The sequence below is a fragment of the Schistocerca piceifrons genome, chromosome 9 (assembly GCF_021461385.2).
Source record: "Schistocerca piceifrons isolate TAMUIC-IGC-003096 chromosome 9, iqSchPice1.1, whole genome shotgun sequence".
Taxonomy (NCBI): Eukaryota; Metazoa; Arthropoda; class Insecta; order Orthoptera; family Acrididae; genus Schistocerca; species Schistocerca piceifrons.
In genome coordinates, this window is record NC_060146.1 from 49,644,825 (window position 1) to 49,657,807 (window position 12,983).

At 42.8% G+C, this 12,983-nt stretch overlaps 1 protein-coding gene and 1 pseudogene across 1 annotated transcript in view; both read right to left on the reverse strand.

The window, feature by feature from the left end:
• The window catches only part of LOC124716694, a 213,812-nt gene that overhangs the window by 160,542 nt on the left and 40,287 nt on the right, over positions 1–12,983 (reverse strand). The window lies entirely within an intron of this gene.
• LOC124717555 lies at positions 9,855–9,912 on the reverse strand (annotated as a pseudogene).

Sequence of the window (12,983 nt, forward strand, 5' to 3'; positions counted from 1 at the left end):
GTGATAGTGAAGTGGAAACGCGAAGGAACATGTACAGCACAAAAACGTACAGGCCGACCTCGTCTGTTGACTGACAAGAGACCACCGACAGTTGAAGAGGGTCGTAATGTGTGATAGACAGAGATATATCCAGGCCGCGCCTGAGTCCAACTCAGCTCTCTTAGGTGGCCAAGTGCCTCGCCACCAGACAAAACACATCTCCCTTAAGGTCACACTATGTAGCGTGTAACGATGTGCTAGAAGCGTATATATATATATATATATATATATATATATATATATATGTAACGTTGTTTTCGTCGTCGCCGGCGAATGCTGGTTTACAAATCACTTGTCAATGTGGACGGCACTCTTGGTGCTTCGACATCTTCTGCGAAGAGTAAAAAGAACGAAGTAAGGGGAGTAGGTAAAACTACTCAATTTGTTCTTATTCATGGACCTACTTTATTTTGTGGTGCGAAGTTAAATTTTTCTCTAATGAAAGTTTCTTCTTCTTCCAGTTTGGGCAATGGATGGATAACAGTTGCTTTCGTTGCTTGTAACAATGTAGGGAGAGCCGGTTTGGAATCCTTTGAAACTCGTGAAATCTTGGCTTACCGTACTATACCTGTTTCTGAGATTATTATTGCTAGTGAAGGTTCCTACCTTTTACCGCACGGGAGTTTGTCTTTGTCTTGTCGTAGACGTTTTAAGATAAATTCCGATTGTAGTATTCACTTATGGGTGAAGGCTAGTGGTCCTTCTTCTTTGGAAGATTGTCGCATTGTTGGTGATTGTACCATCTATAATCATTGAAAGCAGTTCTCAATATATATTGTAAGTAGGCTGTTTAGATTTGTATGCTGGTAAAGCCACGTAACGCTCGGTATGAAAATCACTGGTTGTGCTGTGTGCAGTCTGTGGCTGGTTTTCATTGTTGTTTGCTATTGTAGTGTTGGGGAGTTGGCTGTTAACAGCACGTAGCGTTGCGCAGTTGAAGATGAGCCGCCATCAGTGGTGGATGTGGGGAGAGAGATGGCGGAATTTTGAGAGCGGATGATCTGGACGTGTGTCCATCAGAGACAGTAAATTTGTAAGACTGGATGTCATGACCTGATATATATATATATTATGACTTTTGAACACTATTAAGGCAAATACATTGTTTGTTCTCTATCAAAATCTTTCATTTGCTAACTATGCCTATCAGTAGTTAGTGACTTCAGTAGTTAGAATCTTTTATTTACCTGGCAGTAGTGGCGCTCGCTGTATTGCAGTAGTTCGAGTAATGAAGATTTTTGTGAGGTAAGTGATTCATAAAAGGTATACGTTATTGTTAGTCAGGGCCATTCTTTGAGTACGTTCAGTTCTGCTCAGCTGTTTGAAAATCAAATAACGTAAGGGGTTTACCAGCACAATCATTCATAAATTTTTCTAAGGGGATGTTTCAATATATATATATATATATATATATATATATATATATATATATATATAATACAACATACAGTCGCAACTAATCTTTATTTTACAGTTCTTGTCTGCATTCAGCTTCTTCTTTCCTCTAGTAGACAAAACGAAGGGTCTATCTGGTACGACAGTACCATATGGGACCTTAGCTAAATCTTGAAGTTTCAGATATACCCTACGTCTTCCAAGAAAGAATATTTGCATCAGGAAGGCTTCAAAGCCACTATAATCTGCATGGTTCCCCCATACAACAGGCAATGTCAATCACGTACTGCCTCCAAAGACAGGACTAACATCACACGTGAACTGCATTCTCAGTACAAGAAAAGAATTTGGACCACCAATAAGCTGCTGCTTATTGAATTGGCCAGCAAGGTCAATGTCTATAGCTTTCAAAGACTTGCACACGGGCACGATGCGCCGCCAACGGCGATGATGATAACGTCGCCCCGGCATTGCAGAGGTACGTCAGCACACCGGAATTCCAAACTGCAGCAGGATCCACTGCGCAGAGTCCTGACCTGAATCTTATAGAACGCCCTTGGGATGTTTTGGAACGTTGACTTCGTGCCAGGCCTCACCGACCGACATCGGCACCTCTCCACAGTGCAGCACTCCATGAAGCATGGGCTGCCATTCCCCAAGAAACCTTCCAGCACTTGATTGTACGTATGGCTGCGAGAGTGGAAGCTGTCATCAAGGCTAAGGGTGGGCCAACACCATATTTCACTCCAGCATTACCGATGGAGGGCGCCACGAACTTGTAAGTGATTTTCAGGCAGGTGTTTGGATACTTTTGATCACATGGTGAATTATATATTCCAGTGTGACTGTGATTTGACTTTGTTTTCATAGCAATCTATTTGTGCTGCAGGTCATTTGTTAAGTCTGCTCGTTTCCTGGCGTCGGTGCGATTATGGATTCATGTCAGGACCGCTCATTGTGAGGCCGTTCGGGCTATTTATGAATATACACCGCCTGTTAGTGAGGCTCCGCACAAGCCGTGGGGAGCGAACGCTCGTATTGCCTGCCGGCCGTAGCGTTATTGCTTCCAAATACTGCTGTGGGCCTTAATGCTGTTCTCTAAAGTTAAGTGCAATTTGGAAATCATTCTGAGTCATTATGTCCGTTAGTTAAGTAATATTAGCGTTTCTGCAAGTCATTTTATTGGTTGAGTTATTACTAGCCATTCTTATTTATCACTTATGTTAATCATTTGTTTATCTTTAATGAATGTGCAATTTGTTATTTTTCCTGTGTGCCAGTTTTGCGACCTTAGTTGGCCCACTTTGCATTTTAGTATAAGCATGTTTCACTGTGGCCCTTTATGTGGGCAGTTCAGTTTTATTAAGCTTTAAGATCTTTGTCTTTTAATGAGTTGTGGAATTATGTGGCTGTGTAACTTTAGGTTGGAAGTGTATAGTGTTACTAGTCTTTTGAGATATGGTTAAACAAGAGCGATTGTTTATGATTGATTATTCACCGTGCCTGCTATCTATGATTTTGGATTACAGGTGCAAAATAGGATTCTTATTCGTGTTTATGTAATTCATTAAAGTGAAGAGTTGTATACTGCATCAGTAAGAGGGCAAATGTCCAAATTGAAGTTTATTATAAAGTTTGATTTGAGTCAAATTAAAAATTATAACAATCACAAGCTTGTCCGTCACCAGCGATCCGGCCTTCCTATTTCCTTTAAATAACTGTGTTGAGATTGTAATTTCTGATTTTCTAAAGAACTGAGTAGTACAACGGTACAATTTCAGCAGAGCTAGATTTCAACTGTTACGCAGTCATCCTCGGTGCCGAAAGTTACAAAACATGAGAGTCAGGAAGAAATATAAGACAGCTAACAACGAATCGTAAGTGCCAACATAAGTCTCACACAGTTGCATACCTTGTAGTAATAGATGACATTAGACCAAATTGCCATGTAGTGAACAACATTGGTTGACACAGAATATGAACTGAAGCCACGTCTTAGATGAATGAATACGAAGAAAATACACTCCTGGAAATTGAAATAAGAACACCGTGAATTCATTGTCCCAGGAAGGGGAAACTTTATTGACACATTCCTGGGGTCAGATACATCACATGATCACACTGACAGAACCACAGCTACATAGACACAGGCAACAGAGCATGCACAATGTCGGCACTAGTACAGTGTATATCCACCTTTCGCAGCAATGCAGGCTGCTATTCTCCCATGGAGACGATCGTAGAGATGCTGGATGTAGTCCTGTGGAACGGCTTGCCATGCCATTTCCACCTGGCGCCTCAGTTGGAGCAGCGTTCGTGCTGGACGTGCAGACCGCGTGAGACGACGCTTCATCCAGTCCCAAACATGCTCAATGGGGGACAGATCCGGAGATCTTGCTGGCCAGGGTAGTTGACTTACACCTTCTAGAGCACGTTGGGTGGCACGGGATACATGCGGACGTGCATTGTCCTGTTGGAACAGCAAGTTCCCTTGCCGGTCTAGGAATGGTAGAACGATGGGTTCGATGACGGTTTGGATGTACCGTGCACTATTCAGTGTCCCCTCGACGATCACCAGTGGTGTACGGCCAGTGTAGGAGATCGCTCCCCACACCATGATGCCGGGTGTTGGCCCTGTGTGCCTCGGTCGTATGCAGTCCTGATTGTGGCGCTCACCTGCACGCCGCCAAACACGCATACGACCATCATTAGCACCAAGGCAGAAGCGACTCTCATCGCTGAAGACGACACGTCTCCATTCGTCCCTCCATTCACGCCTGTCGCGACACCACTGGAGGCGGGCTGCACGATGTTGGGGCGTGAGCGGAAGACGGCCTAACGGTGTGCGGGACCGTAGCCCAGCTTCATGGAGACGGTTGCGAATGGTCCTCGCCGATACCCCAGGAGCAACAGTGTCCCTAATTTGCTGGGAAGTGGCGGTGCGGTCCCCTACGGCACTGCGTAGGATCCTACGGTCTTGGCGTGCATCCGTGCGTCGCTGCGGTCCGGTCCCAGATCGACGGGCACGTGCACCTTCCGCCGACCACTGGCGACAACATCGATGTACTGTGGAGACCTCACGCCCCACGTGTTGAGCAATTCGGCGGTACGTCCACCCGGCCTCCCGCATGCCCACTATACGCCCTCGCTCAAAGTCCGTCAACTGCACATACGGTTCACGTCCACGCTGTCGCGGCATGCTACCAGTGTTAAAGACTGCGATGGAGCTCCGTATGCCACGGCAAACTGGCTGACACTGACGGCGGCGGTGCACAAATGCTGCGCAGCTAGCGCCATTCGATGGCCAACACCGCGGTTCCTGGTGTGTCCGCTGTGCCGTGCGTGTGATCATTGCTTGTACAGCCCTCTCGCAGTGTCCGGAGCAAGTATGGTGGGTCTGACACACCGGTGTCAATGTGTTCTTTTTTCCATTTCCAGGAGTGTATGTAGTGCCCTCTATCGAGACACCACTGAATAAACAGTAGTGAAGTTATGTAATTAAAACTTTTCTAATTTTTTATTTATTAACTTGATTGGCCGCATTGACACCACCTGAGTCATTCCATGTTCAAGGCAGTTTGCTCTTATTGCTGTTTTTCCTCCAATTTTGATTTTACATGGATTTTCGTTTTGCCACATTGTCAAGATGTAATCGAAGCCCACACTGAAAAGCAAAGGGGACAATCCATCACCTTGTCTGAGACCTGTTTTTATTGTGAAAGCCTTTTGACATTTCTCCACTAAACTTGACTTTTGGATTTCTGTTAGTTAAAGTTAGCTGAATGAGTCTTACCAGTTTGTGATGGAGGCCATATGATCTAAGGATTTTTAGGTTTGGGTATATGAACACTATCATATGCTTTTTTAAAATCTGTGAATGAGATGAACAACTGTTTGTTTCTATACTTATAACACTCCATTACTAGTTTCAGGCTAAGAATCTGGTCTGAGCAGCTTCTGTATGGTCGAAATCCTCCTTGATATTCTCCAAGTTGTGCTTCCAGAATGTTTTTGATCCTATTGCAAACCATGTGGGAGAAAATTTTGCATGTGCAGTCCAGATGGGTTATTCCTCTGTAATTATCTGGGTAGTTCCATCTCCTTTTTTAAATAATCGCTGGATTATTCATGAAGCACAGTGCTCTGGAATTTTCTCTGTGATTCACATTTCAGTTAGATGTTGGTGGAGATTTATGACTGCAGGTTTTCTAGCCTTCTTCCAGATTTCTGCAAATACATGGTCTTCACCACTTCACTTGTAACTCTTTAGTTCCTTAATTGCGACTCTACCTCATTGATAGTTGGAGGATCTATTAGGCCTGGGGTGGTTAAAATAGGTGCTTCAGTATCTACTTGAAATGTTTCCAGTGGGTCATCACAATTTAAAAGTTTGTTGAAAGTCTCTGCAAGGATCTCTGCATTTTCTTGATTACTATGCACCAACTTTCCTGACTTATCTCTCAGCATCAGCACTGGGGACGCATACTTTTTAAGATATCTTCCAAAGTTTTGTGATAATCTCTTGGCTGTTTCTTCTGGAAGTTCTATCTTTTCTAGGGTATTTTTAAGATGTTTGTGTTGTGTCTGTCTGATGATTTTATGGGTTGACTTTTTTTTTGCTTAATTAGTTCTAGAAGTGATTCCCAGGCTTTTGGGCTTGATGTTTTATCCAAGCTTGGTGTCTTCTTTCTAATGCCTGGCCACATTCTTCATTCTCCCAACCACTCGTGTTTCTTCCTGGAATTTATTGGAGCCATTCTGCTATGGATATTAATTTGGTGGTTAATTCTTCTAGCGTATAATAGTTGATAAATCCTTCACCTGATTTCCTACTGTATTACGCATTTTTTGTTAAGATTGTTAGGTCGAATTTTCTTCTAGTTTTTCCCTGAGAATTTTCTTTACCATTGGTGTTATTTTATTTTGATCTTCACAACATAGTGGTCTGAGCCTGAGTCTTCACCCTTTAAAACTGACATTGTAGATTTCACAATGGTGAATTTTATCCATGAGCACATGGTCCAGTTGCCATTCGCCATTTCGGAAATTAGGGTGTTCCAACATTTTTAATTTGCGAGGTTTCCTTTTAAAACATGTTGATTTTGAGACCAGGTTATGGTTTCTACAAGTTTCAATTGACCTTTGACCATTTTTGTTGGTCCATTTATGAAATCTCTGTATCTTCTTTCTTACCCCAGTTGAGCATTAAAGTCGCCGAGGAGAATTTTTATGCTTGATGAAGGAACGGTGATTAAGACTTGATCCAGGAAACCCCAAAATGCCTGTGTTTCTCCTTTGTCGTTCAGTGTATCATTTTTCTGATTGGTGGGAGCATGTGCATTGATAATTGTGTATGTCTTATTTGCTGATTTCAAAGTTTTTAAATGTACTGAACAATAAAACCACAGGTAATGGTTAACCCATAGAGAACAAATCACATGTGTCGCTCCGTAAATACAGGGCTATTACAAATGATTGAAGCGATTTCATAAATTCACTGTAGCTCCATTCATTGACATATGGTCACAACACACTACAGATACGTGGAAAAACTCATAAAGTTTTGTTCGGCTGAAGCCGCACTTCAGGTTTCTGCCGCCAGAGCGCTCGAGAGCGCAGTGAGACAAAATGGCGACAGGAGCCGAGAAAGCGTATGTCGTGCTTGAAATTCACTCACGTCAGTCAGTCATAACAGTGCAACGACACTTCAGGACGAAGTTCAACAAAGGTCCACCAACTGCTAACTCCATTCGGCGATGGTATGCGCAGTTTAAAGCTTCTGGATGCCTCTGTAAGGGGAAATCAACGGGTCGGCCTGCAGTAAGCGAAGAAACGGTTGAACTCGTGCGGGCAAGTTTCACGCGTAGCCCGCGGAAGTCGACGAATAAAGCAAGCAGGGAGCAAAACGTACCACAGCCGACGGTTTGGAAAATCTTACGGAAAAGGCTAAAGCAGAAGCCTTAAAGTTTACAATTGCTACAAGCCCTGACACCCGATGACAAAGTCAAACGCTTTGAATTTTCGGCGCGGTTGCAACAGCTCATGGAAGAGGATGCGTTCAGTGCGAAACTTGTTTTCAGTGATGAAGCAACATTTTTTCTTAATGGTGAAGTGAACAGACGCAATGTGCGAATCTGGGCGGTAGAGAATCCTCACGCATTCGTGCAGCAAATTCGCAATTCACCAAAAGTTAACGTGTTTTGTGCAATCTCGCGGTTTAAAGTTCACGGCCCCTTTTTCTTCTGCGAAAAAAACGTTACAGGACACGTGTATCTGGACATGTTGGAAAATTGGCTCATGCCACAACTGGAGACCGACAGCGCCGACTTCATCTTTCAACAGGATGGTGCTCCACCGCACTTCCATCATGATGTTCGGCATTTCTTAAACAGGAGATTGGAAAACCGATGGATCGGTCGTGGTGGAGATCATGATCAGCAATTCATGTCATGGCCTCCATGCTCTCCCGACTTAACCCCATGCGATTTCTTTCTGTGGGGATATGTGAAAGATTCAGTGTTTAAACCTCCTCTACCAAGAAACGTGGCAGAACTGCGAGCTCGCATCAATGATGCTTTCGAACTCATTGATGGGGACATGCTGCACCGAGTGTGGGAGGAACTTGATTATCGGCTTGATGTCTGCCGAATCACTAAAGGGGCACATATCGAACATTTGTGAATGCCTAAAAAAACTTTTTGAGTTTTTGTATGTGTGTGCAAAGTATTGTGAAAATATCTCAAATAATAAAGTTGTTGTAGAGCTGTGAAATCGCTTCAATCATTTGTAATAACCCTGTATAGCACGCTCAGTAGTGGTAAGTTCAGGATAGTATTTACTGCGTTTTTACATTACAAGCTAATGGCGGAAGGTCCATTTACAATTCCAAACATCAGTGAAATTTACAATAGTAAAATAACATAGCTGGATTAGCCGAGCTGTCTTAGGCGCCTTCAGTCGTGGACTGTGCGGCTGGTCCCGGCAGAGGTTCGAGTCCTCCCTCGGGCATGGGTGTGTGTGTTTGTCCTTAGGATACTTTAGGTTAAGTAGTGTGTAAGCTTAGGGACTGATGACCTTAGTAGTTAAGTCCCATAAGATTTCACACACATTTGAACATTTTTGAAAATAACATACCAAAATAATTAAAATATAAAGGAATGAAAACAGTACAATAAAATACGGTGTACCCTCACTGGGCATGAAGTGAAATTATGCAGATCATAAAAATGCCTTAGCGCTGCATCTAATCGGCTCCACTAGCTGATCGGTCAGTGCGTCTGACTGGCATGCAGTTGGCCCCAGTCCGATTCCCTGTCGGGTCGGAGATTTTCTCCACTCGGGGACTTGCTGATGAGCACAACTCATCACCATCGACACGCAAGTCGGGTAATATGGCGTCACATGAAAAGACTTGCAATTCGGCAGCCAAACTCCCCAGGTGGGGACTTCTGGCCGTTAATCCAAACTATCATTTCACGTTTTCAGCGCTGTCTCTGGGCTTACAGAATAAAAATGTGGAATAAAGCAGCATTAGAATTTTGAAAGGTATGAAACTAGCCAGTGGCGCAGAAAAATGAACAAATAAGTAAAATAAAGGAATGTACCACAGTTATGGGCAGTGAAATAAATAACCTGTTGTATGGAATTGTAAAGGGATCACCTTTCATTAGCTTCTCGTAAAAACACATTACACACTAGCCTGAATGTTCCACTACTTACGTCTCCACACAAGACATTTGTTCTCTATGGTTTAACTATTATCTGTGGTTTCATTGTTCAGTACATTTTAAGTTTTTTTAATTATATTACTTCACTATAATTTAATTATTCACCGGTATCCCAATAAATTTCGCTACACGTCTCTGACGTCACATTTTCTTCCCTTTCAATCATGTAAGCAATGACTTCAGTTCATGAAACTTCCTGGCAGATTAAAACTGTGTGCCGGACATAAACTCAAACTCGGGGCCTTTGCCTTTCGCGGGCAAGTGCTCTACCAACTTTTTTTTTTTTTTTTTTCGATATTGGTCGTTGCGTTTGGTCTGGGCGGACATCACAAGACATCAGTTCAAGTTGATCGTTGATTCTTTGACTCAGTTTTTTTTTTATTACAGAGAGCACACAGCCCTCTGACCGAACACGCTGAGCTACCATGCCGGCAAAAGACTTGAGTCTACATAGTCGGTTACGAGGTTTGAGGACTCGCATTCGGGAGGACGACGGTTCAATCCCGCGTCCGGCCATCCTGATTTAGGTTTTCCGTGATTTCCCTAAATCGGTCCAGGCAAATGCTGGGATGGTTCCTTTGAAAGGGCGCGGCCGACTTCCTTCCCCATCCTTCCCTTATGCGATGAGACCGATGACCTCGCTGTTTGGTCTCTTCCCCCAAACAACCAACCCAACCCAACGAGGTTTGACATCATGCTAATCTTCTCTGTATCGTTCCAATTTTAGTATATGTACCGCCGAAGCGAGTACGACCAACTGAGCTACCCAAGCACGACTAACGCCGCGTCCTCACAGCTTTACTTCTGCCAGTACCTCGCCTCCTACCTTCGAAACTTTACAGAAGCTCTCCTGGTAGAGCACTTGCCCGCGAAAGGCAAAGGTCCCGAGTTCGAGTGTCGGTCCGGCACTCAGTTTTAATCTGCCAGGAAGTTTCATATCAGCGCACACTCCGCTGCAGAGTGAAAATCTCATTCTCAAGAGTCATGTTAGAGTCTTGTGTATGTCACCTGTTGTTATTTGGTGTGTAGCCATGTACTTACGTTTGCACTTACGATTCGTTGTTAACTATCTTACACTTGTACCTGATTTAGCACCGAAGATGAAATATGGATCTGCTGTAATAAAACGACTGATTCCGCGATGAATTGCCGTTCTTTTCTCTATTGTCGAGAAGAGTTTATTGAAATCTAGAAAAGTTATAAAACTAGGTTTCCATCTCTTCATCCCATCCTCTAAAGTACGTCGTTGGATCCCATTACTTTACATTTTCCTGCATTTCTCTCGAAGTGGCCGTGCGGTTAAAGGCGCTGCAGTCTGGAACCGCAAGACCGCTACGGTCGCAGGTTCGAATCCTGCCTCGGGCATGGATGTTTGTGATGTCCTTAGGTTAGCTAGGTTTAACTAGTTCTAAGTTCTAGGGGACTAATGACCTCAGCAGTTGAGTCCCATAGTGCTCAGAGCCATTTGAACCATTTTTTTTGCATTTCTCCGGAAGTATCCAAACTGATCAGCCACCCCTGTTTCTACAACCTGGCTTCTACCACTTGTTCCATCCTTCAGTAGACAATTCGTCTTACTGCTTTACTACCATCGCTTGTAAAAGTAAAGATTAGGTAATACTCACACATGCCACCCGCTTAACTCAATCATTCACAATGCGTTGTTGTTGTTGTTGTTGTGTTGTTGTGGTCTTCAGTCCTGAGACTGGTTTGATGCAGCTCTCCATGCTACTCTATCCTGTGCAAGCTTCTTCATCTCCCAATACCTACTGCAGCCTACATCCTTCTGAATCTGTTTAGTGTATTCATCTCTTGGTGTCCCTCTACGATTTTTACCCTCCACGCTGCCCTCCAATACTAAATTGGTGATCCCACGATGTCTCAGAACATGTCCTACCACCGGTCCACCCTCCTTGTCAAGTTGTGCCACAAACTCCTTTTCTCCCCAATTCTATTCAATACCTCCTCATTAGTTTTGTGATCTACCCATCTAATCTTCAGCATTCTTCTGCAGCACCACATTTCGAAAGCTTCTATTCTCGTCTTGTCCAAACTATTTTTCGTCCATGTTCCACTTCCATACATGGCTACACTCCATACAAATACTTTCAGAAACGACTTCCTGATACTTAAATCTATACTCGATGTTAACAAATTTCTCTTCTTCAGAAACGCTTTCCTTGCCATTGCCAGTCTACATTTTATATCCTCTCTACTTCGACCATCATTAGTTATTTTGCTCCCCAAATAGCAAAACTCCTTTACTACTTTAAGTGTCTCATTTCCTAATCTAATTTCCTCAGCATCACCCGACTTAATTCGACTACATTCCATTATCCTCGTTTTGCTTTTGTTGTTGTTCATCTTATATCCTCCTTTGAAGACATTGTCTATTTCGTTCAACTGCTCTTCCAAGTCCTTTGCTGTCTCTGACAGAATTACAATGTCATCGGCGAATCTTAAAGTTTTTATTTCTTCTCCATGTCTTTTAATACCTACTCCGAATTTTTCCTTTGATTCCTTTACTGCTTGCTCAATATACAGATTGAACAACATCGGGGGAGGCTACAACTCTCTCTCAGTCCCTTCCCAACCACTACTTCCTCCGTTTCGTATCCCTCGACTCTCATAACTGCCATCTGGTTTCTGTACAAATTGTAAATAGCCTTTCGCTCCCTATATTTTACGCCTGCCACCTTCAGAATTTGAAAGAGAGTATTCCAGTCAACATTGTCAAAAGCTTTTTCTAAGTCTACAAATTCTAGAAACGTAGGTTTGTCTTTTCTTAATCTAGCTTCTAAAATAAGTCGTAGGGTCAGTATTGCCTCACGTGTTCCCATATTTCTACGGAATCCAAACTGATCTTCCCCGAGGTCGGCTTCTACCAGTTTTTCCATTCGTCTGTAAATAATTCGCGTTAGTATTTTGCAGCCGTGACTTATTAAACTGATAGTTCGGTAATTTTCACATCTGTCAACACCTGCTTTCTTTGGGATTGCAATTATTATATTGTTCTTGAAGTCTGAGGGTATTTCGCCTGTCTCATACATTTTGCTCACCAGATGGTAGAGTTTTGTAATGCGTAAGGTAGCCAAAAACCTCATCTTTTAAATATCGCAGTGCTCGAGTGTACTAACGAAATTCGTGATGTTTGCTTGTAGTGAGGAGTTTGGTAGGGTAATTCAGAAGTTACTGAAAAATTCAGCTGCACAAAAAGTAGACAAGCAGCGGTCCGACTCGGCTTCGCTCGGGTTGCACAAGTTTCTACGGTTGGACGCCTTGTCTGGTGTAGTGATAATTTTGTTCATGGGCCACTGCATAGAATTACGATTAAAATCCGAAGAACAAGTTTAGGTAACTGAATATTAATGATCTGTCCGCGGCTAGTTTGCAGCAATGCGTTTTTACTATGGTTTTGCCGCACCTTCTATCTCTTTTGTTGGTTCGATCGCTCTCTCGAAACTTACCCTCAGAGGGCTTCTTTTGCTATTTGGACGTGTGCGCGTTGCCATTAGGAATGGGTAAAACCGACTAGTTAAAACGGATATAGGTATTCTAGTTATGAATAACCGATATTCTTCGGTCTTTTTTTGGTCTCGGTTATAACAGGTATTCTTCTTTTTGTACTAACAACCGGCTAAAAATAAAAATAAATAAAAAAAAGAAACATCAATTAGCTACAGCACGAGTTTTACAATTTTTCGTTTTTAAATAAACCTTTTTTTAAAGAACGAGTTATTTTGATTCGTAGAATAATTTGCATTGCTTTGAAATATTGTGTTATTATAAAAAATGGAAAAAGCGATCAGCGCTGTTTTAATA